Below are 22,194 nucleotides of genomic sequence, written 5' to 3' on the forward strand. Positions count from 1 at the left end.
AATAGACAGGGCGACCTCATTCCCGCTAACGGATAACGTTAACAAATAACAGATAATGCTTGTAGAGAGAAAACTCGATGTGGCTATTATGGTCGGCAGGGTGGAAGCTCGACAGAATATTACGGTAAACGGTATGGTTGAGGCCATTACATAATTTCGATATTCTTCTGTAGCGTCCATGTTGAATGTAGATAGTAAAATGTACTGCTTTCTTTGAATAAATTTCAGTTGTGAGTTAGCGTTTGTCCTGTGTTTTCTTCTACTCTGTCTGCGTCGTTGAGCTGTTTTCCTTCAAAATTTAACTTCGCAACCTGTGTAATATGAAGAAAGTGAAATAAAAATTTCCAATTACCCACTCCTTTTGAAATGAGAGCCAAGAAATTTAGTGCTCATTGTGTTAGGACCTGCCGTGTTCTGACATCAGGCTGTCGGGTATATCACATCAGCGCGACGCACCTCCGAAAAGAGCAATCGTGAGACACCCCGACATACCCTCTGCAAACAAAACATCATCTGCTTAACAAACAACAAACATTTTAAGCGTATAGTGTCTCATAAAGCACCAGTCATGAGAAATTATAGAGGATTCTCAGAAAAAAACTGGCCGAACATGTTTTATGTTCTTTGAAACGTAATTTAGAGATAAATTGGCAAAAAAGTTCTTATCCAGCAGTCATGAAGTTAGCAATTATCAGTTATACCTATAAAATACGAAGAATTATTATAAAATATATTTTGATATTCTTGGTATCAAGTACCTATGCTCACCTTTATAGGAAAAAAGGCCTATTAAGATCACAATGAAAGAAGGCACTAAATTCTACGGAACATAATCACAGCAAACTACGCAGTGAGATCAGTTGCCTTCAAGGTGTTAAAAGGGCACAAACATTCTAGACCTAACACTCATCGAGACATCCTGTAACGTCGCCAGCAATTTGTAAAAACTAAACACATTTATTTTCTGGAAATCGCCTATGTCATTCGCAATCATTCATCTCTAGAACATTGGAGCCTGATATAAGCCACCCTAGGGTACTTTCGACCTTCATCACCGAATGCTAGGTACATAAGTTACTGCTGCCGGATTAGTTTCTGAGTGACCTACAGACATATGTATGACTGTGAAGTAATTTATTCATGGGGCATAACAGTGCTAAAATGAGGGAGCTTACAAGAGAAAGGAGACGCGACACCACACGTGACCGCACGTGTGGCGCTTTTTTTCCTTACTGTGTTCTGTCTAGTATGCGCGTTTCTCGCCAATAATTTCGCCACAAATTATTTCACATTTTAATGTCTGGCCGCTAATTCGACCCCCCAAAAAAGGAATCAAGATAGACGGGGCCGTGTCTTGTGTAAGCTGCGCACATGGAAGGAAATGGATTAAAGCATTAAAATCTACACGCCGACCATAAAATAAAAAAACTAGACAGCAAGATGTTCTCAGTTCTTTCCGGGAGCACGACCTCAACTTTGCTTTTCTTTGTTTAGTCACAAGTAGGATCCCGAATGGGAGTCGCAACACCTTTTCTTTTTTAATTTGTTTATTTTATGGCGGACGTCTACATGAACACATTTTGCTCCCGACAATAATGTCCCTTTCCAACTATCGACTTCATCAGGCGACCATCAGTACGTGTCCCTGATCATTCAGGCCCACCTCAGTTCAACCTAACGTGCAAGTGCCAAGCTGTTATTGCACCTCCGTTCTTTTGATTCGTTGAGACTGAACATATTTCGGGCAAAGCGCTGTAACCGAAGCTGAACATTCGTCTCTTCTGACCCGGATGCTTGAACTCGCTCCTCTTCACTCGCTGCCGCTTAGAATCCAAAAACTGGTTGAAATATGCAGCATTAAGCTATTCGCCAGCTATAAGGTAGTAGTGCTGGTTAGGTGTGCTGACCTCGCACTCAATGAATAAGTTGCGTCGGTTTTTCCCACACCAATCAGGTACTGCAAAAGCAGCCCCTTTTTACAACAAAATCAGCACGCTTTTCGGCACTATAGCTTAAGCCTTTCTCTCTCCTGGCTGCCAAAGGTCTCACTGCTGACGACAGTTTTTCTCTGCTTTGGCGCCTATTCAGCTACCTTGATAGTGTCCTCTTGCCTATAGTCGGTCTTGCCTCGTCCTTTGTACACTAGTCGACGGATATCATCGAGAAGGCAAGCGACATAGAACCCCACGACGACGAGGTCATGATTCCGTTTCACGTTAAGTCGTTTCTGACATGGGTTCCGGTGGCATGGCCTTATAGGTTTGCTATGCTGTTTTCGAAGCTGACAAATTTTCACCGCTGACAACCATCATTGAAGTTCTGTATCTCTCCATCCTGTGACAGTTCTTGTTGGACAACACTTATTTCTTCCTATAAGGAGTTTTTTACCGACAGCTTCAGGGCACGTCAATGACCTTTTTCGTTGTGATAGTCGTAAACCTCATTGTGAAGTTATTCAAACATCGTGCCCTTAATACTTGCACATCACCACCAAGAATTGCCCTCGTATATACAGACGACTGCTTTTGTCTTATCGGTAAAGATACTAGGTCACATTTCAGTCCCATTTCAATTCTTTGTATGTTTACCTTTCTTTATGCCTTCGTAATACACGATAGCAGCAAGCCAGCAAGCACTCATTCAGTGAATATGTGAAAGCAACCCATTGCGGAAGACCCCTTCACTTAAAATCTGTTCACCCAGCCCCCAACAAACATTCGTTGAAGCATCCTTGTTGAAAACAGAGGACACCACGCATGTCTCTTTGAAACTATGCGGCAAGAACTATCTGTCTACGATACCGAACTGGTTTTGTGGCATCTGTGGCAAAGCAGCCTTCTCGAGCAGCACGTGGTGTCGCCTTGTCGTACGCCAGGAAGAGCGCTGCTGTTCCATGCGCTCCCCAAATATGCGAAGCCTTCGAATTCATTTAGAACGCGACAGAATCACGGAGCACCCTGCAAAAGTGACTCAACACCGAAATGTCTGAAATATGCGGGTTTTCTGGAGGAATAGTTCCGAGGAGCTAACATGTTCTCGTATAGAAAAGCTGAGATCTGGGCGAGTTGGTATGCATCCATACTGGTGAACAGCGCACTAAAAGGCGGGACAACGACAGCGCTTGTCTTGTCGTTGTCCCGCCTTTTTGTGCGCTGTTCACCAGTATGGATGTTCTCGTATATATTCGTTGAGACGACACTAATATTTTTCAATACAGCTTGCAAGGCAATAGGCAATGTGCAGCGCCCCGAAATTCGAATTCGGAAATTCGGACGTTTTAGTTAAGTATTATCCTGTTTTTTTCTCGACCTTCAATCCACATTCTTCAAGTCTCCTGCGCTTAAGCAACATTTGGCGAGGTTTGTTGCAGGCCCATACATTTGAACAGATCATAGATAATGGGCTGCTACAAGTAGGCAGAGCTAATCGCATGAGCCAGTTATGTGACTTTCGTTTATTCTAACCCAGGAGTGGCTCTCGACTGCGAATAAGGTAAGTCGGGGAACAGGATAGTCTTATTTGTTTTGTGCGAGCAGGCCTTAGACAAACAAAGAGATGGTAAAATTCATGATAGGTCAAATGTTTAGGGGAATCCCCCAAGGTGGAGTAGATTTGTAATAAGTGAGTAATTACTCATTGACGTCCACCCAAGCGCAGCCATACGGCTACAAAGGAAAGCTATACAGCTTTCCTTTGTAGCCGTATGGCTGCGCTTGGGTGGACGTCAATGAGTAATTACTCCCTTATTATAAAATTCATGAATTGAAAGAGGCGGTCGGGGCACCTCATAACAGCTGCCCCCGCTAACCGGGTCCTCGAGTCCATGAATTGTGCAGGCAATGCGGTCGAACCGACACTGCAAGCAGAAGAAGGTCGAGTATGCACGTGAGCGTAGAGGACCCGAACCGGACATTCTCCTGTCAGACGACAAAATGCGTCTGCCGCTCCTGACCACTTGGCCGCTAATCACACTTAGCTTTCGGTGATTAATATGCCACGCCCTTAACATTGGGTACAATCTTTTTTTAAACACTCGAGAGGTTTATTAAAATGAATTTTCCGCAATTTTTCGTCTCAGTGATATACGTGAACAAAAAATGCCAGTTCAGTTCACAAAAACAAGAACAGGTAAACTCTGCTGGAACTAATTAGGATAAAACACGTAATGCGAGAGATTGCCTATAAAAAACAAAAAAAAGAACGATTGTTCTAGAACCCACACTCGTCAAATATTATCGTAACCCAACGCGTGAATACTGAAAAAGCAAATGCATGTGTTTTCTGCGAACCAACGAAACATCTGTGAATATTTTTTCACCAGGTCGTTGTGTAGAGTGAGGAAGCACATGTTTCGAGGGCTTATCTGCCAATCTCACCGGATGCAAGCGAAATAAATTAATGCAGAACAACCGATAAGCTACGACCTGCCTATGTATTCATGGCGGGGAACTGGTCTATAGCATCCCTTAAGCAATGGAGCAATAAAAAAGAAGAAAGCAGCTGGTGATGATCAGATAAGACCACATTTTTTGAAGGACGGAGGGGAGAATGTGCCAGAAAAACTAGCCACCCTGTACACGCAATGCCTTGTGACCTCAAGCGTACCACCAGCTTGGAAGAATGATGACATTATCTTAATTCATACGAAAGGAGATGTAAAGAACTTCAAAAATTACACACCAATGGGCTTACTGTCCGTTGCCTACAAACTATTTACTAAGTTAATCGCTAATACCATCAGGACAACGTTGGACTTCAAACAACCAAATAATCAGGCAAGCGTTCGTAAAGGATACTCGACAATAGACCATATTCACGCTATCAATCAGGTAGTAGAGAGAAGCGCAGAATATAATCGACCCATATATATAGCCTTCTTTGATACGAGAAAGCATTTTACTCAGTGAAAATCTCAGTAGTGATGCAGGCGTTGCGGAATCAAGGTGTGGAAGAGTGTTATGTGAAGATATTGAAAAATATTTATAACGATTGCACAGCTACCATAGTCCCCCATAAGGTCAGTAGTAAAATTCCAATAAGGAAAGGTGTCAGGCAGGTAGACCGCATCTCGCCAATGGTATTCACCACCTGTTTACAGGAGATATTTTGGGGCCTGAAAAGGAAACAGTTGGGGATAAGAGTTAATGGAGAATACCTAAGTAATCTGCGTTTCGCTGATGACATTGCCTTCCTAAGTCACTTAGGACATAAACAGCAAACTATGATGAATGAGTTACACAAGCAGAGCGGAATGGTGGCCTAAAAATTAATGTCCAAAAAAACCAAAGCTATATTCAATTGTTAAGCAAGGGAAGTGCGGTCGCGATTGGTAGCGATATGCTGGAAGTAGTAAGAGAATATATCTACTTTGGGCGGTTAGTAGCGGCTCATCGGGTTCTTGAGAGGGAAATAAATAGAAAGATAAGAATTTGGTGTATCGCAAATGGCAGGTTTTCCAGGTTATGAATGGCAGTTTACCAATATCCCTCAATATAGAAGTATACAACAGCTGTATATTACCGGTGCTCACCTATGGGGCAGAAACGATGAGGCTGAAGAAGAGGGTAAAGTTTAAGTTAAGGACAACGCAGCCAGCTATGGAAAGAAAAATGATAGCTGTAACGTTAAGAGATCGCAAGCCTGCGGAGTGGGTAAGGAAATAATCGCTGGTTAGAGACACCCTAGTCGAAACCAAAATGGAAGAAACGGGCTTACACTGTATTACCCAGTGTGTAATGGGTGTAATGGGTATTACACTGTTTTCTTTCTCGACATTCAACCAACATTGTTCAAGACTTCTGTGCTTAGGCTTTATTCTGTGGGGTTGGTTGCAGTCTCTTAAATTTGAGCGGAGCTTAGATATTCAGGTGCGGTAAGTAAACTAGGCTAATTGCATGCACCAGTTATGCGACTTTCGTTTAACGAAATCTAAGAGTGACTATCGATTGCTAATAAGGTTAGTCTGGGAACTGGGCCGCCTTATTTCCTTTATGCAGACGGGCCTTCGACAGGCACACAGATGATAAAATTGATTAGCTTAGAGGGTCGGTCGGGGCACCTCATGACTGCTATTTCCTCCAACCGGGCCCTTGAGTTCGTGAATTGAGCAGGCAATGCGGTCATACCAAGACTTCAAGCGAAGAAGGCCGCATAGGCTCAGGAGTAGGAGGCGCACAACTGGAGATTCGCCTATGAAACGTCAAAAGTGGTCTCCAGCTCCTGTCCACTCGGCCGATTTTTAAAACATTCTACAGGTTTATTGACATGCATTTCCCAGTAAATCTTTGTCTGAATGGCGTACGACAAGAGAAATACCAATTCAGTTCACAAGAACACGAACAGGTAAGTTCTCAGGGAACTATTTAGCTTAAAACACATAATGCGAGATATCGGCTATAAAAAAATTAGAAATGAACGTATTTTCTAGAACACTAACTCCCCGATTAATCTGAACACCCCGCGCGAAATTATTGTAAAAAACAAACGCAAGTGTTTCCTGTAAAAGACCAAAACATCTGCAGTTTTTTTATCTCCAGAACGTTGCCTAGCTCGAAGCAGAACATGTTTCGAGGGTTTATCGGCCACTTTCACCGGATGCAGCTGAAATAATTTATTAATGCAGAATTGCAGATAATATGCAACCTACCCACATATTCATGGCGTGGAAGTTGTTTGTGACGTCCCTTAAGAGTGACGCCATGGCTTTCACTTAACCGCATCCAAGGCTCATTAAGCGCATTAGCAATTCGCTGTAATTTGAACCCGACAGTTTCCGATTTTAAAGCATAACCTCGAGCTCATTTATACAGCAGCTGTTTATTTGTTGAAAATTTGCAGCGTTATGATATTCGAGAGCACCGGAAAATCTATCATTCGGACAGCAAGAGCACAGGAGCCCGCAGTGGCGATGCGGCAAAAGGATAACAGTACCGATCCCATCTAAACTTCACTATTTCTGCCTACGGTGGGAATCCCGTCCAGGCTCGTTAAACTCGCTCTTGTAATTAATGTGATTATAATTTTCCCGACATTTAAGCCCATTGCATGGATTTTTGATATTATGGAAAAAAAATTAATCTTGTGACAATTAAATCGCCAACAAAAATGAGTAGATTTATCAACTGGCTCTGGGCAATACGATCGCAACTGATAGAAGAAATTAATTACTTGGTATTGACTTCTGGTGGACATAGCATACCCGCGTTGGCGCTTGCCGTGGCGTGTTTCAGGGAAACACTCTGATCTCAAATGGCGCTGTTTTCTGATGTGTAGATGCAAAGCCGCATGTGTTCTTCGAGATATCAGTGCACGTTAAGTACCCCGAGTTGTCAAAATATACATCCGAGACCTCGACTATGGCTCCTCTTTTTTTCTTCCTTCTTTCACTCCAACCTTAAACCCTTCGCTTAGGGTGCGGCTGGGATGTTCATCAAGATGTCGGACAAATACTGCGCCGTTTCGTTTCTCCAAAAACCACGGCAATGGCACTTCCAGCGCACAAATTGTTGATCTACCTTCATCATATGACGAAACGTGGCACATCGTCTACACCATACTTTTCAGCGCGTATGTCTCGTTCTCAGAGAGACGGGGGATTGGCCACGGAACACTTGGAGAAAATCGCGCATTGAACGCCTCTTTCTGTGCAAAATATTTACCCTAATAATTTCACGGTAACGTTCATTTTATAAAATAAACGCTTTGCAAGAAAGCACCTTGCAATTCTCGGAAATTCCGCTGCTGCGAACGCACCAGTTCTGCCCACACCCAGTTTCTGCTGACGTCCGCCGCTCTGAGAAAAATCGAAAAAAAATTCTATCGGTTAAACAGCTCGCTTCATCGGCCTTAGATTTCGCCCAGAGGAATCATTTCGACGTCAGTTTTGTCTTATATTAGGTTGCGTTAGATTACCTTCATTATTCGGTAAAAACAAATAAGAAAGAGCCATCGGCAGCGAGAACGGCGGACCAGAAAAGCAATATGTCGCATCCAAAGCCCCGGTAGCCCCATCACATGTCATCCGGAAGAAAGAAAGCTCTATCATACAGGCATGCTGTGGACAAACGCATGAGAGCTACGCAAGATGCGGGAAGGGTGCAGTCACGATCAAACAGTGTTTTTGCGCAAATTCTTGATAAACGAGCCCAGAAAGCACCTTTTAAGCCCGCACAACCAATTTTTCCCTCTTACGCTTCTCTGCACTTCAAACGAAGGAACGTTCTTTCCTACGATGAGCCAGAGATGGCGTTACTGGTACCACTGCTCACTGCTGCAGAAGCTTGCAGTTTTGATGCGCCGTAAACATAGAAGATGTAATTTTCTAATAATTCTCCCCGGAAGAAGCAATCACCCCACCCAAATGTATCTTCAAAGAAGAGGACTTGCCAGTTACAATCTTCATGCGAAATCTGAGCGCGAACAAGCTAGCGGTTCGGTGGAAAGAATTTTATTGCGATTTTCGCAGTGACGCAACAGTGAATACTTCTGAACTGCTGCAGATATCACGACCAGACACAACGCTCTTCTTTTAGCGCTGATGCTGCGATGACACGCTTTCCAGTTCGTCGATGTTGCCGGGGCACGGATGTAGTACGACGGGAGACGATATAGTTAGGGAGATGCAAGGTACACGGTGAAACACACTACGCAGGATTGCTTGAGCGAGTTATCCTGCGAGAATTTCTATTCAGACTGCCACAGAGAGCGACAGCGCCCAGGCTCTCTCCTAGCCTGCCTTGTGTAAGGCGTGCATATCATGCACAGCGAACACGTGATCAAATGGGACGACAATGTTAAGCTAGCATACAGTAATAAATCCACGCAGTCACAATCTTCAACGTAATAGTTTCTGCGGCAGGACGCGCAACCATTTTTTTTTCAAGCAGGCAGCCGACAACAAAAACCACATTCACGATGCGGAAAACGCACCCAACATAAGATTCTCCTGGCCGAAGCAAAAAATTCCTGATGTGCAAGTTGCTGGCGATTTTTATTCCAGACACAGAGCAGCCATCACCTGTTGATGTTAGGTCAGCGCATCGGAAAGTGAAGAGATTTAGAACTACGTCTTCAAATCACTCCACAAATATGACACCATAAAGAAAGTTTGAGCGCTTTTCAACACTAATTCTATTCTTATTTGACGCCGTTTACATTAAACTCTCTATAATATAAATATTCCGCATTCTGAGTTCTGAGCAGTAAGAAAATTTTTGAGCGAAATATTTGTGCTGACAAGCTAGTCTTCAGGACTAACTTCGTCGCATAAATTACAGGGTGTATAGCTCCCAGCGATGTGTTATGATTTTTAGGGTCAATAAATGCGAACGGAAATCTGCATGGTTTTCTTTCAACTAACCACACGTTTTTGGAGCGTCGTAGTGTTCGATCTCTTCCATTTCATTCGATTAAATCTCATGCGTTGCACATCAAACTCAGATGTAGTGCTAAAATTACATCACTGATACCGAGGAATGGCGTGTAGGCAATAAAGACATCTGCAGAGAAACTTGTGTTTGAGGGCCCTGCAGAACCTAGCCTTCTGAACGCTCCAGTTTAGACGACTGCAGTGAAACCTTCAATTAGCCACTCCCATGCGCAAAACGAGTCCTATACGGCGTTATGTGTAGTATATAGCGTTTCCAAACCAGAGATTCGCATAACAGTAGTCAGAAAAACTTGAAGCGTAGGATGTTTTTGTCGCAAGTGAAATAAAGCTTCTAGTTACGACTACAATAATTAAACCTTTGAAAAGCTATATGTCTGATAATAAAAAAAGGAGTAGGTCCCGTTAAGCGGATTACGGCATCACGCTTGGTTAAGGAGAATTCCAAATTTCTTTGGTAAAAGGGCTGCACAAATTCTGTGTTTTGAATGCTCAACTTCTTTTACATCAAGAAGACTTTTTTTGCGCCCCATTTACACTTTCTAAACGTGTCAATGTGGTCCTTTCCTTCGCGACCGCATACACTCTTTAAAATGGTAAACTAAGTGCCCAGCCATTGTTCGCCTGCACCACTTTCTGAATATGCTTTCGCATTTTGAAGGTACACATATTTGAAAGCGATGCTGTAGCAGAACTCTTCCTATAACAGTGACTATTGTGCTCGTTTGCAAAACACTCTCGGGTCTGAGGACTGTACTCCTGATATAACAGGTGCGGTGCTCCCCACAAACTGTTCCAAAAAGAAGCGCGTTCACCGCCGTAATAGTGCAAGCGCAGCACAGTAAGCAGAAATGGACGCACCAAGGAGAGTGGCAGAGGAATAAGGGCAATAATAAAAGATAGGTTAACTAATGAAACTATTCTCAGAATGCAGAAGTAGTATTGTTGATTTACTCGTTGTGTTCTTTTTCCCTTTTCTATATAGTTGTCATCTCTACGGAAATTTATTTTTCTACTTGTATCCAACATTCAACACTGCCCCCACCCGGGCGCTGTAGGTCCCAGAAATTTAGAATAAATAAATAAAGTAATATATCGACGTTAGACGATAGAGTATAGCTGCTTATTGGAAAAAGCTACGAAAGTTTTCATCTGCGTTCCTTTTGGAGCTAAAGGTGTTGCACATGAAAAATAGGCTTATGTTGCGTAATTAATCCTTTTCTGATTCACTCTATTTTCCTTTGACTATTGGCACCTACAGGTTTCGATGAGCCGAACTCACAGCTATAGTACCTAGCATTGTGTTCATATACGGCTTTACGAGCACTGGAGGAGGGAAAACAAAGTCTCCGACTTAATATATTTTTGAATTATCAGAAGCCAACCGGCAACGCAGTGTGAGGTGTCAAAGCCTCGCAGTGGCATGCAATGACAACAGCAGATTGACCAGCTCAGACACTGTAACTACTGGCTCTGATGTAATGGCAGTTGTCCCCTTAATAAGCTGCACTGTGATTGCCTATCTCGCGAAGGGCGTAAAAATGTTCATATACACACCAATAAGGCTGCCTAATTACGCACCGCATGCTTTCCTATTAGTTGCATGCGCGGGTAATTTTAAGGCGGAAGCCTTTAATGGCTCATCGTTGTAAGCAGGAGTTCTCGACAGAAATGTCACGCTTTTCGATTGGTCGAAGTGGTCGTGACGTCAAAGAGCGCGAATTTCAAACGGGGCCAATTGAACTTTGGCTAGTAACCATGCAACCAATCAAAGGGATCGTATAGTGATGCTCCAAGTGAGTGGGACTGAGTTTATTTAATTGCGTAATTAACCAAGTAGCCTATTAACCTTTCTAGTGAGACCAGAAAAATAAAACCGAATAGGAAATTGGTCGAGTTGGGGAATCGAACCCCGGTCTCCGGAGTGCGAGACGAGCAGGCTATCACTCCGCCATGCCAGCTCGATGGTTCGGAATGAACAAGGGCGCGTCTAGCAAATGCGGCGTCTTCGTTCACTTTGATCTTCCTCCCTTCCCGTAACGGCGAAGTTCAGGTGTCCACCGAGATATGCGAGACAGATACATTTCCTTTCCTCAAAAACCAATTTACGGACGAGCAAGGCGTTGATCCGAACGGGCGATGGCGTTCTGTGGACACCCCGGAAGCGTTGCAAGACGCTGTTGCACTCTTAGAGGTGAAGCTTAACATCTTAACCACATGTCAGTGACACAAGCAGCACCACGGCGCTTAAGGCTTCCGACTCACCGCACGTTAGGTCAACAAGGCGCCCCCCCCCCCCCCCTGATGTTTTTGGTAGGAAATGTCGGTACATGAACACCATGTTTATTTTTATCAGCCTCCAATAAATTTGCCAAAATCCCTTCTTCAGATCACGTGTGATAATATGATATGAGAGTCACAATAGTGCCGAAATATATTTGTCTTTATAATAGCATCGACACGTTTACTCGACATATACTTAGGGGCAAAAATAATCGTGCCAATTGAAATCGGTGGCTCGTGATTCATTGAGTTAATCATATCACACGGGAAAGAGCATGAAACCCGTACCGGTTTAAAGGAAATGTTCGCTTTTTCATTAACGGCATTGCAAGTATCGGGGCTCTCTTTGTCAGGTAATATTTCTTTCGCCCCTCAGAAATAGGAGAACGCTGCAAAAAGCGCGAAACATTTGAACAAGTAAAAATCTGCAGCCATTAATTACCCCGAGATCATGATTTGTACGGTCCGACTATGTCAAGCTCTATTCACGCCGGAGTGCCGTCGCCTACTAACCTGGGGCACAATTAATGCAGTGCTACGGCACAGTTATGAGAGGACGTAGTAAATTACTTCGCAGTCGTGTATATGTACGTAGATCGTGCAGGAAATAATTTTGCAACAACAATTTATTTCACCAGCATCCGATGATGAAGGTTCAGAACACCCTAGGAAAATTTATATCAGGCATCGCAAAGTTCTGCACATGAATGATCTCCAGTGGTGTGGGCGATTTCCAAACTGCGTTTGTTTTTTTTTTCAAGTATTACGCACGAGATTACCGGATGCCTCGTTGAGTTTTCGTCGCAGAATTATTGACCTTTTTAACTCCTCGAAACCGACTGATCTTTCAGCGTATATTCCTCGAATTAGATTCCGTGGAATGTAGACGTTCATGCCCCAGTGAACTGAATGGGCGTTCTGAAGCTGTACATGAGCACTTGAGATCAAAAATACCAAAACTGCACTTTAATAGAAGGCCTGTATATTTAATATGCATAACTGATAATTTCTAACTTCCTGAAGGCGAGCTTTGAGTTTTTTTGCCTCTTTAAATTAACTTTACGTAACAGACAAAACATATATCCGGCGAGTTTTTTTTCTCGCATTGGTCTATTATTTTTAACGCTTGTTTTATCAGGCACCATATACTGAAGATGTTTGTTGTCTGTTACACAGAAGTTATTTTGTGGAAGAACATAGCTTAGTGTGTTGCAACTAATGTCATCTATCCAACCGCCGGATTTCAGAATTCCGGCGGGTACTAACATCTTGAGCTTAGCTTACTTGAAACAGCTGAGTTTGTCAGCACTTTTCAAAACGTAAGCGACCTTAAGAAACCTCCTCAAATGATGGGTAAGCAGGAGGCGTTCATGATATTTCGCTTTTGTAATAAAAGTAAAAAAAGACACTGTGAGACCTATCCACAATAATATTTCAGTGCGTTCATGTACGATACACGCGATTTGCACTGGCGCATTTCGCGCATTTCCCATTTTTTCAAGCGATGTAGAAACTTATATCTGTATCACCTCGTCGAATACATGAGAATGCATGAGCAACCGTGCTAGTCGAGCGGCAGCTCGTCGGAGCCCTAATGTTAGGCAGGGTGGAACTTCCGCGGATTATTCCGGGCATAGGTATTGTCTAGGCGGTTACATAATTTCGCAATGCTTTTTTTAACGCCCATATTGAATTTCGATAGTAAAATACCAGGTTTGATCCCCGCCGCGGCGGTCGAACTTCAATGGAGGAGAAATTCAGAGTTCCGTGTAGTGTGCGAAGTTAGGCACGTTAAAGAACCCCAGGTGGTTGAAATTTCCGGACTCCTTTACAAAGGCGTCCCTCATAGCTTGAGTCACTTTGAGACGTTAAACCCCCACCAAATAAATAAAGTAAATGTACCTCGCAGTTTATTTTCAGAATCTGTGACCTACGTGGGGGTGAAATAAAGATCTCCCCTCACTCACTTCTTTTGGAATGACAGCAACAAAATTTAGTGTTCTGTGCGTTAGGATTTGTTGTGTTCTAAAATGAGGCTGTCGGATATGTCACACTAGTTGCAACGCAACTCCGAAAACAACCGTCTTGCGACACCAAAACTTAACTACTTTAACAATATATCATCTGTATAACAAACAACAAACAATTTCAGAATATGGCACCCGATAAAGCATCAGTCATAAAAAATAATAGATGAAGGTGAGGAAAAAACTGGCCGCAAAATGCTTAAACACGTGACTAAGTCTGGTTTTGTATTTCGGAATGACCACTTCAATGGCTTTACAGACGTCTTATACGGAAGCCTTTTGAAAGCTTCGTTGGGCAGAGTCTTCAAGCAGCAGTTTTTTTGTAGATGTCTGTACTTCCCGCATGCCATCGCCCTGTATCAGTAGAATATTTTTAGCACTCGTCTATGAGCTAGACGTGAAACGAATGAAATGCATTGGAATAAACCAGAAGAGAGCGGAGACAACAGCGTACCACACATGTGTGGTTGCATGAAAGATAAGCGCGTAGAATTCTGTTCATATTCAACGAACTGCGAATTGCGTCACCCATTGCTGAGAGCTGGCCCCATACCTTTAAGTATCGAAGTTGGTTCACGTGAAGAACACTTGTGTTGCAATCAAAAATTATTTTTCACATGATAGCTAGTGACTGCTGTGCTCACAACCGAAAATTCGAGTAACACATGATTATGAAAGCAGTTTCAGCTGCCCTACAGACAGTCGACATTAACATCAGTTGAGAGCTGATCATATGTATGGTGTTGTTATTCAATAAATGCTTGTTTTGTCTCTGCTTTAAATCGTGAGCAGTGTTGTCTTTTTTGCGAAAGGTCGTGGTCCTAGTCATAGATGCTCAAGTGGACACAATGGTGGTAGTGTTCAATGCAGCTATCCACCGATATCGTGCGTATATATGTGGCATTTCAGTGATATTTGCCAGAGAATTTTCTTAGTCCCTGAAAAAGCTAAATGAGTACAGATATCAAATAAATTCTTTTTGGTGAAGGAATACAATACTCATCATAAATCTTTATTTTACGCTGTGGACTACTGAAGCAGATAAATTAGGAGAGAATATAATTAAAATGAATGCACGCTAATAACCAAGAGGCAGTCGCTACATAGAGTTGTGGCCTGAGTGCGCTATACAAGGGGCTTGACTAAAGACGGAAGCAACCTACACGTAGTGTTGAAAGTACCACGCCTACAGGACCATTAAGAACACAGCATTGGGTGCTCTTTACGACGGAACAACGATTCTTGGATATGCAATTGTTCTTCGACACTGATTCTATGATTCACGAAGTATTTCATAGTGCTTATTTACTAAATTTTCTACTCTTCCCACAAAACCATCTTCTAGGGCTTATTTCTTTAGACTTGAAGATTGTGGTTCTTCGACATCAGTGACTGGGCTAACCACTTTCGGGATAACAGTAATATATTCACAGCACTTAATGTAAGTGAGTGCTTAGACATCAGTGGTTATCTTGGAAATGAGCATATGAACATTTTGCTAGAACTGTGATACTAACAGTGCAATAAAGTGCGCTAGTTGCCAGTTCAGTGTGTACGGAAAAGCGCCGGACTTATCGCTGAATCAACGAAGACACAAACGAACCACGAAAGAACGATGCGCTTTGGTTTCTTCCTCCTATTTTTTGTTCTCCTCGCGATTAAGTAATTTGTCCTTCGCGGACTCCACTCAATAATATCTTTATTTTGATCACAGGGTGATGCTTGCCAGTTTTCACCCTTCTGTTGACTGAACCCAATGACGAAGAGAAAAAAAATGTAGTATTCGTTATATATGTCTACAGACTTCATAATTTTTAAGCCATTCCTTCTGAACCGTACAGTATAATCATACTTGGCGTTCAACACAGGTATTCAAGACCAGCTTTATTTTCTAAGCGTCTTTGCGGCAAAAGTCTGCATGCCTAGTATACATATAGGGGCGTAAATAAAGCAAGCAATTGCTTTATTTGAAAAGATCAGGCCTGTGACATATTATATTGTGGTCACAAATGACCGCAATTACTGGAGCTGTTCAAATTTTAAGCCTAGCGTATTGACTCGCATAGGAGAAGTTATGCACGATATCACAATTTTGTTTCTGTCTCCAACTTCCGGTGGCGCGATGGATTGACGTAGCTGCCCTGTTATCACTGCTGCTTGTTGCGACAGCTGGAACGGCCTCGTGCCTCAATTCCCTCTGTTACAGGAGGCGTTTCTTCGCTGTATGACGTCAACCAATCATAGCCGAGAAAAAGCGGTACCCTTTTTTCGTGCTCCCCGGTCATGATTCCGACGCCCGTGATTGGCCACACAGTTACCTAAGGCGTCTCGTGAATTCTCGTTTTTTGAGGCACCAACGGGTATAAATTAAGAGCGAATGCAGGCGCTATTACACAGCTCTTCACCGCTTCCAGGCAGCACAATGTAAGCGACAATTTTGTATTCATTGCTTTATTGGCTGATTTGAGAGTTCAGTGTTCATTTTCTGTTAGAACGCGCATAGTCACAAAATATTTTTCATGTGTGAAAAATTCGTATGCGACTAGTGACAAATGCAGAAAAACAAAAATAGTTGCCTTGTTTTTGAAAGTGTCAGTGATATTGTGCACTTTGATTTTTTTTGTGAATGGGACAGTAAGACAGTTCGCCTGCAGTGTCACTGATGATAATTCTTGCTGGAATTACATATTATCTGGAATTATCTGGAAAATATTATCTATATTATTACATGACGTTCAGGAATAATTCTGAAGAGGTTCATGAAGAAAACACCATTAGATGACTTCCTTAGCGTAGTCCGAATAATTATTAATCTTACTTATCTTAACGCAGCCATTCTCCCTGAATCAACCATGAACTGCAAAGCATTCCTGGTAGCTCTGGCTATCTTCGCCATTGTGGCAGCAGGTGAGTGAGCTAGACGTCCAACCTTTCCTCTTACTTAGTGCGGTAAGCTGAACAAGAAAGCGGTATGGAAACTAAATGGCTTGATACTTTACTCGATACTTATAATTTAGTTTCTTTTCACCCTTTAAATGCTTCAATAAACCTCTTCGACAACACCATTATACGCCGCCTCATCAAACCTATGAAAAATTCAGAACGCTTCACTTTGGCCTCTTTATCGTAAAAATCGTTTTCCATTCTAGTAAAACGGCAAAGAGTAGTAGTGGATCGCGTGCCTGAAGATCCAAATGAAAGGAGATATAAGCTAGCCAGAATCAGCTAACGGCGGTAAGGAAAGTTGACTAATAAATAAAAGAAATAAATAAAAGCTTAGTCAAGATCATTTTGTTTGGCACACAAGCTGCAATGCTGGGCTAGTGGAAGTATGTGTGCAGAATACCTCGCATTTACCTGTCGCAGGAAAGCTGCCTCGCGATAGGCTGTAAAAAATTGTGACGCTTGTACCGCGCCTCGCATGGAGTTCCGCAAAACAATCTTGGCTACTCATTTGATGATCTTTCAGTGTTTTTTTATGTATTCTTCACCACACAGCTTCTTTACTATTTCTCGGCAATAGTTAGGGCATTCTGCCTAAAAAATGTGGAACTTATTTAAAGAATTTTAAGGCACTTATTCTATGAAGAGTGTTCTGAAATGTCTGCGGAATTTGTGGAATGTGCCTTGTTAAACGTCTTGAAATATTTGCATCACATAGTGTTTATTTGCCTAGCCAACAGTATCACGCTCCATTCTATGCCTTTGAAATGTATGAGTTCACTTTTTCTGCTCCACTACTTTCGCTGCCCATTATAGAATAGTTTAAACGCACATAGCGCACATGGGCCAGCTTTTTGTCCTTCCAAATACGACAACCAACTGAAAGCAGCGATTCTGACACGATAGTGCAGCAAGTACAGTGGACTGTGGCGAATACACTGCTGAGACACATGCAATCGTTGCCATTGTTTCGGAGCTGTTGTATTTGTGAATCACAAGCGTACCGATATCCGTACCACGGCGTAAAATGGCAAGCCTGGGGCCGGTCTACTAAGGCTTTCATGACATTTTTGCCCCATTGTTCGAAAAAATTGCCCTGTCTACACGGAAATTCTTCTCTACACGGGTCTACGTCAAATTTTGTACTGTGCTTGGCCTTGAAATGCTATTCTGTTTAATTCCCGGTTACGCCGGTGTCTACTTCCTTCTTCTCAGACCTCCTTCAAGCATGTCCTTGAGCGTAGGCACCAATAGTGGCGGCTACATTCTCCCCAAAAACTTTACTTTTATTGTGGGACGAGTGAAACATGAGAAAGTTTGTCCTTGCATGGCAAAGATCGCGTGCACGCTTGACTTATACCAGCATTACTGTTTGTGATAAGGCACCTCGGCCTGCGGTGGCGATGGCCATGGCGAGTCCGGAAGATGTGGCGACCACGGCCGCAGCGACCAGGGGACTCCTGAAGCCCGCCAGGACAGCGCGGCGTCCGGTGGAGCGTCTGCCCGCTGCGATGGACACTCTGGCCGCTGCGACGGCTAATTGGAGAACATTATCTTTCGCAGAGGAGTATTGAGGAAGTACTGGCGTTGCAAGTAGAACATAGTGCAGATCTCCAACGTTTGCTGACAGGATGAAGAAATATATTCGCCTAATTTCACAGCTCCTTTCGCGCCCTGAAATAAAAATAAATAAACCCATTTTTTGTGTCTTTGTTAACATTCTTCGCAAAGGATTTCATTTGCTGCTGTACGACCAGTGATGAAAATTTATTTAAACGATCACTCAGGGTACTCTGTGAAGTGCCAATGTGTAGCTCTTCGGCGCTCTTGCAGAAGCGTAAGGTTTTTGGTTGCCTGTGTGACTCGACACTAATTCTGATTACACTTCTGAAGCCACGCCTACGGCTAAGAACATTAACAGGCAGTTCGGGATTAGCTCTTCTAGCTCCCTTGGCTTCTAACACGTTGTGCATAACTTTTAACATTAAAAACTAGCTCGCTTTCATTCATCGCAAAGCCTTTGGGTTCCTTTTCAGATTGCTGACACATCACGTTGTAACTTTGAATTCCAGTTATAGTGTATGTTGGATAATTGGCAATATATCTATTTTTCTCACAATTAGTCATTTTTTGAACACACCTATCTACGTGAGCTTTTTTTTCAACGTAAATTGGAGTTCGCATAGGTACCCTGTGTTGGCCGAGCCAAGGATGCATCATGATTTCCATCTGAACAATCAAATTTATGAATTTAAAAAAGCTTTATTATTGTTTCAAAAGGCAGTACAGCCTTTTCGGCACGTTTTATAAATAAAAATTTGAAGCTTGCTGGCGGCCCTTAATGTACCGAACAGGTTATAGGTTGAGCACCTAGTTTTTAGTCCCAAAAATTGCCGTTCGGATGAACCGATAGCCTGCGAAAATATTTCTAGTGTGGAGACATTCTTATGCTTACTCCGTTTACATTGTCACCTTTCCGAGCTATTTTTTCTCTCATTCTTGTTCTGCTTACTATATAGCCTTATCCCGAGGTTAAGAACGAAAAGATATTGAGAACAACACAGTCGGCTTGTGTTTATTTTGTCTTCAACTTGATGAATACAAGACCTTATCGGTCGGCACAGGCCCAGATCAATGAGTCATTCTCGAAATACAGGCGAAGAACCGATGTCGTAAAGGAAATCATAATTAATAACACCTGCGGGGATACTTTCGCTTCAGGACAATATATAAAACGAACTGCCTGCTTCTGGACGGATTCCGTTCTATCACAAAAGACTTGCTGATACGGATTCCAATTAACTGAACCGTATTTGATAAGCGGTCGGATTAGCGTTTTGTAAGTTGAAAACTTTTTATGACGTGGTGCTGCACGTAATGAGCGCCTCCTATACCCGAGTCTCTGCAGCGCTTTAATCCATATCAGATTGACGTGTTTCGACCAAGAAATATTGGAAGTGAAGAGCAGTCTGACGTATGTATACTTGGTTATTTTATTCAAGAACGAGCCAATAAACGATTATGTGAAAAGAGAAGGAGACAAGAATTTGCTAAAAGATAAAGAGTTTTAGGGAAGTTAGTTTTCATCTTCCACATGCCAAACCACTCACAGAAGCTACGAAAGGAATTATTTGAAAATTTTCATCTTGAATAGATGTGATCGTGTGGTACAGCACGCAAGCGTCAGCTTACAAGCGAATTTTAGTAGATATGCTAAAAGGAAGGTCGTTAGTGCACTCAAGGAAAAGAAGTGGCCCTAAATGAGATCCTCGCTGGACACCTGACGAGGTATTTACTGCAGAAGCGACCGAGTTGAAGAATACGTACTGCGAAAGAAAAGAAAGGAAACTGGCAATCCACTTGACAACGGTCGGATTGTTTAGTATGGCGTTGAGTTTTTGTGGGAGTTTAGGGGGAGGAAACTGTGCAAATGCTTTTGATCGGTCAACGAATATAGCGTCAAACTGACAACGGAGATCAAGCAAATGAGTGACATCATGAGCGAATTCACTTTATTGCAAAATTGTGCTGAAGCTGCGGCGAAAGCCTTACTGAAAAACACTAAGGACATTGTTAGCTTCCTGGAACTCCATATGTTTGAAAATTATGGGCTAGAGAAGCTTGAAAGAATGGGATATGAGGGAGATTCATAATTTTTAATAACTGTGCTATCCCGATTTATGCAAAAGAACAACTTTCGCGAGCTTCCGTGACGTCGGAATAGTGGCTCTGGATAACGACTTCTCAAATATCATAGTCAGGTATCTGCTAGTCAGTTCTTCATAGCACACAAGAAATACGTTTTTACGAAACACTTTTTTTAGCATCTAAATTCTGGTTGAGGTTCAGAATTCCTAGCTTGCCTAAACGGATGTCGCTGATTGACGTACCAGGAATAGTAGCAAAAGGAGAAATTTCGCAGTTATCAGTTCTGAATACAGATTGCAGATAGTTGTTAAATACGTTCCATTTTACGAATGCGTCATTAGTAGTAAAATAATCGATGATTAAGCTATTAGGGGCTTCGGAACCAGGTAAAATATGATTTCCAAAGCTTCTGAGGGTTACTTTCTTCTGCAATGTGACAAGAAAATGCAAGTCTTTCGCAGAGTTAGTCCCTAGTCGAGTTCCCCCTTCGCTTTATCTAAGTGGGCCCCCTTTAAAGAGTCGCCAGGACGCTTCGCCCGTAGCAGCGTGTATAAACGCGAGTGAATTACAGCAACTTCATTCTAATCCATGGAGTATTCACATTTGCCTTTTTTGTTCTTATCAGTACACCACGCTACATGCATTCCTGGACTATGCTTTCAAAGAAATCAACTAAAACATTGATGTCACTAAAGACGCTAAGCTGTTCAAACCTTTCTTGTGCGTCACATAGTGCATCGGTAATAGACAACTCGTTGGCGCATGAAAAATCGCGAAACGTAGTACAAACGTACCGTATTTTGCGAAGCAAACAAGGAATTGAGATGACAATAAACCGTTTGTGATTCACACTCCAGATCTTTTTAAAGCAGGGAAGCACTGGTAAAGACCAAATCTTAAATTGCATTACCACGAGAGCAATTGTTTACCATTTAATTGAATTCAAAATATAGAGATATGTCGATAGCCTCAATAGGCACAGGTACCTCATGCCCGCTAACGAATAACGTTAACGTGTAACGGATAATGCTCGTAAAGAGGAAGCTCGATTGTGCTCTTATGCTCGTCAGGGTGAAAGTTCGACGGAATATTAAGGCCGTCGGTATGTTCGAGGCCATTACCTATTTTCGATATGCTTCTGTAGTGTCCATATTGAATGTAGATAATAAAAAGGCCTGACAGCTTAATTTTACAATTTGTGTACTAAGAAGGGAATAAAACAAAAAATTAAAATGACCCACTTATTTTGGAACGACAGCCACGAAATTTAGTGTTCATTGCGTTAGGACGTGCCCTGTTCTGAAATCAGGCTGTCGGATATATCATATTTAGCGCAAAACAACTCCGAAAAAAAAAACAATCTTGCGACACCCCACCTATCCTCTGCAACAAAACCTCACCTGCATAGGAAACAACAAACATTTTCTGCATATAGTGTCTCATAAACACCAGTCATGAGAAATTATTGAGGAATCTCAAACAAAAACTGACCGAAGATGTTTCATATTCTTTGAAACGTAATTTAAATTTAAATTGGCAAATAAAGTTCCTATAGCAAAGTCATGAAATTAGCAATCGTCGATTATACCTATGAAATACGAACGAATATTATAAAATATTTTTGATAATCTTGGTATCAAGTACCTATGTACAGCTTTATAGGAAAAAAACCTATTAAGATCAGAATAACAGAAGCTGCTGAATTCTACGGAACATAATCACAGCAAAGTACGCAGTGAGATCAGTTGCCTGCAAGGAGCTAAAAGAGCCATTCAAGTCTGGACCCAACACCCATCGAGGTATCCTGTAACGTCGCCCGTAATTTGTAAAAAAATAAGCGCATTTGTTTTCTGGAAGTCACTTATGTCCTTCGTGATCATTCATCTCAAGAACGTTGGAGCCTGATGT

The 22,194-nt window shown here is 42.3% G+C and overlaps 1 long non-coding RNA gene across 1 annotated transcript; it reads left to right on the forward strand.

Moving 5' to 3' along the window:
- Nucleotides 1-16,532: 16,532 nt before the first annotated feature.
- On the forward strand, nucleotides 16,533-18,304 carry LOC149362567 (uncharacterized). The gene is made up of 2 exons (XR_016288515.1): nucleotides 16,533-16,602; nucleotides 18,021-18,304. It is a non-coding gene; the product is annotated as an uncharacterized LOC149362567 (long non-coding RNA).
- Nucleotides 18,305-22,194: the final 3,890 nt, after the last annotated feature.

The sequence above is a fragment of the Amblyomma mixtum genome, chromosome 2, assembly GCF_055824585.1.
Source record: "Amblyomma mixtum isolate Tamu chromosome 2, ASM5582458v1, whole genome shotgun sequence".
Lineage (NCBI taxonomy): Eukaryota > Metazoa > Arthropoda > Arachnida > Ixodida > Ixodidae > Amblyomma > Amblyomma mixtum.